This window comes from Cupressus sempervirens, chromosome 3, assembly GCF_028749045.1.
Source record: "Cupressus sempervirens isolate cs-2001-9-10 chromosome 3, ASM2874904v1, whole genome shotgun sequence".
In the NCBI taxonomy this organism is placed as follows: domain Eukaryota; kingdom Viridiplantae; phylum Streptophyta; class Pinopsida; order Cupressales; family Cupressaceae; genus Cupressus; species Cupressus sempervirens.
This window is the reverse complement of record NC_143120.1, coordinates 841,662,369-841,668,253: the sequence shown is the minus strand read 5'-3', so window position 1 is coordinate 841,668,253 and position 5,885 is coordinate 841,662,369.

Sequence of the window (5,885 nt, the reverse complement as noted above, 5' to 3'; positions counted from 1 at the left end):
ATGTTGTATGGAAAGTTAAGATTAACTACGTGACAAATTGTTTCTTGAGTGGTTGGGCCAACTTTGAGAGGTAGCGAGATGGTTCCTTCAGTGGTGTGCTCCAAGTTGTCATATGCTTTGATGGTAATGACCTCATTAAGGATATTTTCCTTAGTGTACATCTTGCTTGTTTGATGAATTTTAAAGTACATAGATTTAAACTCAATCCATTATCTATCATGACCTGTTTGATTGCAAAGTCAAAAACCATAAAAACTATGCGAAGTGGGAGTATATGATCAAGTTCAACTGCTGGGATGTCAGATGTTTTGAAGGATAAAGCACATGATGTAGAAAGATGACCGACCAAGTTGTGAAACTTAGTGGCATTTATGTCAGTGGGGACATGTGACTCATGGAGAGTATTGTCAAGGATCTCTTGATAAAGTGGGCTTGTTTATAAGAGATCTAGAATGGAAATCTAGGCTAGCATATTTCTAAGGTGCTCTAGGATATTATATTGTGGTCCTAGTGGGGGTGGTCCTAATGAAGATGTTCTCAATGGAGGTGGTCTTGATGGTGTAGATACAGATGGGCCAACTATATTGAGTCGAGCTCATCGAGTAGTAACCACACATTGGGCATCTGGGCCTTTGATGTTTATAACATTAATAGAAGCCTAAACTTGTGATGTGCATCCGATAAGGTTTCCATAGTCTAAGTATGTTGAGGTGTAGTTCTAAGACTTCTCTCGGTTATCTCCTTGCTTGTTCTGAGCATTGTTGGGTTTGTTGACAGGAGTGTTTGTAGGTGCTTTACCTATGTTTGTGTTATGGAGAGGAAAAACCTTTTGGTATATCAATAATCTTACATTTGGTGAGGCTTGTACCCCCACTATGATCTCTTTCTAATCAATAAGTTCTTGGACATAGTCCTTGAGTTGCATGCACTTGAGGGTGGTATGCCCTTTGAAGCGATGAAATTTGCAAAACTCATTATCCTTGTACCGGGATGCCCTAGATTGATTTGGTTCCAAGGGTTGTGTTTGTGGATGTTGAATAAGATTATCTTTGGCTAGTTTCTCAAAGATTGCATCAAGGGGCTCCCCCAACAAGGTGTATACATGTGGTTGTCTTTGAGCATGTGGTTTAGGTCTAGTCGATAATGTGATAGCATTAGTTTGATTTTGATGGCTAGGTATTTGGATATTATGTTGACTATTTTGCATAGGCGGTTGCTGATAGATTGGTGGTTGTTGCTAGTAAGGCTATTATTGACAAAACATGGTGGGAATGTTAGTTGTTGCCCTGAAGACGTGAACACATTGAGTTTCAGTGATGCCATCAGTAACTATGTTCTTATTTTTATTCCAATAGCATGGTTTGTCATTGCTTGGACCTTGGTCCAGGGTGTTTTCTTTGTGAATTTTGATGACATCATCCTTGATGAGCCCTTGCTTGAGTCTCGTCCCTTTTTATTTAATGTATTTATATGTTTGTTAACAGTTCATTACCATGTGATGGGCAAGACTAGGATGTGTGTAATTAATGAACATTTTGACAAGGTGACATTCGAGGATGGTACACGAGATCCTAGTGGTGAGAGTTTTCCAACATTGTAAGTATTTTGCAAGGCTTTCTCCTCCCTTTTGCTTTGTATGAACTAGGTCTGCTACAAATAACTCAGTCTTGACTAGATGAGCATATTGAGCTACAAATGCTTCAACAAGATCAGTGAAGGTCTTAATGGTGCCCTAGGGTATATGGCAAAACCATTCAATGGCAGGGAGCCCTAAACTTTTCAAAAAAAGTTGCATAAGGAACACATAATTATAAGCCACTTCTTGGCAGTGCATATAAAATTCCTTGACATGTGTAATTGTTAACTTTTCCCTCTGAATTTATTAAAGTTGGGGATCTCAAAATGTTTGGGAAAAGGTGTCATCGTGATGGTTTTGTCAAATGCATATGGACAATCATTTTCAAATTTGGAAGTTTTTGAGTCAGTCCCATCCTTGAGGGCTTTGAGAGAATTTTTCATCTCTTCCCATTCAGAGTTTACATGTGAGGTAATGACATGTCCCCTTTTCAAATAATTAAAAATAATAACATTTGCTAAGGTAGGCAGGCTCAAAAAGTGAAGTTTCGGCAAAAGGGGCTAATCCTTGGAAACCAATGGATTAATAAATGAAAATTATTATTAAAAAATGTATTATTGACCCTTCTTGGTCATGATTTAGGGTTATGCCCTCTTTTAAAGGGATTTGGAAGCATTTCAAGCTCATTCTAGAACTTGATTTTTGCTCATTGGTTTGTTGTTCTTCAGAGACTGCCAAACCTGTGGTGAAGGAGACCCAAGGATGGGAATTTATAGGTTTCTATGGATGCTAAGGATGGGATTTTGAGGCTATTCCATGTTCAAGCTCATGTAGAGTTTTCCCTTGTGTTGAATTGTGCAAATTTGTGAGTTTTTGGGTGTGTTTCTTGTAAGAGTTTGGTGTTTTCGGTTGAGTATTTCATATCAGTTTGGTTTGCTACTGTATTGAAGAAATTTAGATGTTAAAATATATTTGAATACATTTATTGGGTCATGGTTATACTTCTGTGATAGATTATTAGTGTTTTGTGGTGTTTTTGAGCTATTTTGTGTTGTTTTCGGGAGTCCGATGAGCATTGTTTTGTCCTCCGTTTGGGAGTTGTTGCGTGAAATCTATATAGATCTAGAAATGTCAATTTGTGGGCCGTTATGCTAGAAAATTTCTATAAAAATGCCTACTTTCAAATTTATTAATAATATGTGAAGCTGTGAAGTTTTTGGCACTATTTCCAGCATACCCGATTTGGGTTTTATTGAGAAATTGGTTGATCTTTTGAAATATTGGTTGTTTGATTTTAAAATCTAATTAGAGGCTTTAAATATTATATAAAATTAGAAGTTTATATGCCACTAAGTGAAAGAGAAAAGAGATATTCGCAGCGAGAAAAGAATAAAGAAATTTTGGTCAAACCTATAGTTAAAAGTAAAAGTACAAAATCCAAGGAAGGAAAAATTATGGCTAACCCAGATGAGATGGCAAAGAAATTCTTCCAGGACATCCAAAACACTCAGAAGCAAATAGTGGATGATTTGGCAGAAACTAGAGAGGTTTTGCTGATATTGACAAAAAAATTGCAATGAGTTGCATCTACTAATGAGAAAGGAAGCACTTTAGAGGAGCCAATAAATCTGAAACCCACACCCTCTAAATCAACAAAAACTATTTTCCTACCTACAAATGAGCCACCAGTACCAAATCTAACCCTTAGTCCTATGGAAGAGGTTACAGGTAACTTGATTGCATTAAGAGCTACTTACAATGGCTTAGATGATGACTTTTGCAGTTTGGTTCCTTTTAGAGAATATGTGGATATGATGAACACTTTGATGCCCAAGAAAGAGTACAGGAGGGAGCATGACATAAGTGGAAGAGAGCTCAAAAATAAAATAAGCAAGTTTACAACACCTACATTTGATGGAACAAATAAAATTTCAGCGAGAGCATGGCTACAAAAATTACAGACCTTCTTCACACTTAACCCCATGAAGGAGACTGATGTCGTTCAATTCGCAAGTCCACACTTGGAAGATGCAACCTATGATTGGTGGTATCATGGAATGACTACTCAAGGTCATGATTAGGTAACTACATTTGATGATTTTAGTCAAAGAGTGATAAATAGATTTGACTTCAAGGATGATGAAGAGTATTTAAAAGAATTGTCAAAGTTGAAGCACACCAAATCAGTTAATGCGTATATAGAAGAGTTTCAAAAAGTGGCTATTATGGAACCTAATATGAGTGGAAAGAGGATTGTTTATCTTTTTCTTGATGGTTTGGAAGATTTTGTTAAGGGTCTGGTTAAGGCTTTCTCACCCTCAACCTTATAGTAAGCTATCAAAAGAAGCTTGCAACTTGAAACTTGTGTGCCTATGAAACTAGTCACTAATCAAAAACCCCCAAATCTTTGGCAACATAAGGGGAATTTTCAAAAAAAGACTTTTCTAGCACTATTGCCAAAGAATGTGATAAATGTAGCTAAAAAGAAGGTAGATGAAGAGACTAGGAGTGAATTACAAAGGAAAAAGCTTTGTTTCACTTGTAAAGAACCATGGGTTCCAGGACACAAATGTTTGGGGAAAGGTCAAGTGCACTATATTGAAGTTGCTTCATAATCTAATTCGGATGAGCATTAGGAATTTCATGACACTAAGGAGGAGGAAGAAGAAGAGAAGGAAAAAAAATCAGCAAGGATGGCACTTTAGCAACATTATCAAGAGTCCCAAGATACCATCCCTTTCGAATTCGAGGGGTACTAGCAAGAGAAAGGTTAATAGTTCTTCTTGATAGTGGGGCAACTCACAATTTTATTAATGAGAGATTTGTCATGAAAATAGGGCTTAAAGTAGAAGATTTTTAGGGATTCAATGTTATTGTAGCTGATGGATTCACTATGCCTTGCACACAGTGGTGAAACAACTCAAGATTACCTTAGGAGATTATAAGTTATGTGATGAATTCTATGTTGTTGGCATTGGGGAGACAAATCTTGTATTTGGTGTTAAATGGTTGCACTCTATTGGAGGCTATTACATGAACAATCAAACTATGGAGTTTAAATTTCATTCTAATGGGAAAGAAGTCTTATTGAGAGGCTTATCGAATGGAGCACCTAAGGTGGTCACTGCAAAGAGGATGGAGAGGAATTTTCAAAGAGGACAAGTAGCATGGGAAATAGGAGTCATAATCCATCCAACAAGCTCTCCAAAGAATCAAGGTAATTTCCATTTTGGAATTCAAAATATTCTTGTTAAGCATAGTACAGTTTTCAATGATTTGCCTCTGGGATTACCACTAGGTAAAGGTTTTGAGCATGTTATAAAGTTAGAACAGGGTGCCAAACCAATTATAACAACTCCATACTGCCATCCAAGAGGTTATAAGGAAGAAATAGAAAAAACTATCAAGAAACTCCTAGACATGGGATTCATAAGGCCTAACTTTAGTCCATTTGCATCATATGTGGTACTTGTCAAGAAAAAGGATGGTACAATAAGAATGTGTATAGACTATAGGGCTCTAAACAAGAAGACCATAAAAAATAGGTATTCCATACCACACATAGATGAACTTGTTGATGAGTTACATGGTGCTATATACTTCTCAAAAATTGACTTAAGATCAGGGTACCATCAAATCCAAATGAGGAGGGGAGATGTGGAAAAGACCGCTTTTAGATGTCACTATGGGCACTTTGAATTTATTATTATGCCATTTGGCCTCACTAATGCACCAGCAACATTCCAATCTTGTATGAATAAGGTATTTAGCAAGCATCTTCAAAAATTTGTTTTGGTAATTTTTGATGATATCTTGATTTACAATAAAACATGGGAAGAGCATCTAAAGCACATAAACACTATTTTGGGAATCTTGGAGCAACAATCCTTCTATGCTAAGCTATCTAAATGTGAGTTTGGTTTGACAGAGATCCTATATTTGGGATACATTATAAGTTCTAAAGGAGTCCAGGTTGATCAATAAAAAATCCAGGCAATTTTGGATTGGCCTCCACCCACTAATCTTGCACAATTGAGAGTTTTCTTTGGGTTGTGTAGCTACTATAGGAGATTTTCCAAGGGATTTTCTCAACTTGCTGCCCCCTTGACTGATTTGATAAAGAAAGGAGCTTTTGTTTGGATAGAGAAGGCACAAAAAACATTTGATAAGCTTAAGGAGGTAATGAGTTTGTGCCCTGTGATTGCAATTCTAGATTTCTCTTTACCTTTTGTTGTTGAATGTGATACTTTTGGAAAAGGTATAGGGGTTGTCCTAACTCAAAGGGGACATCCAATAGCATTTGAGAGTA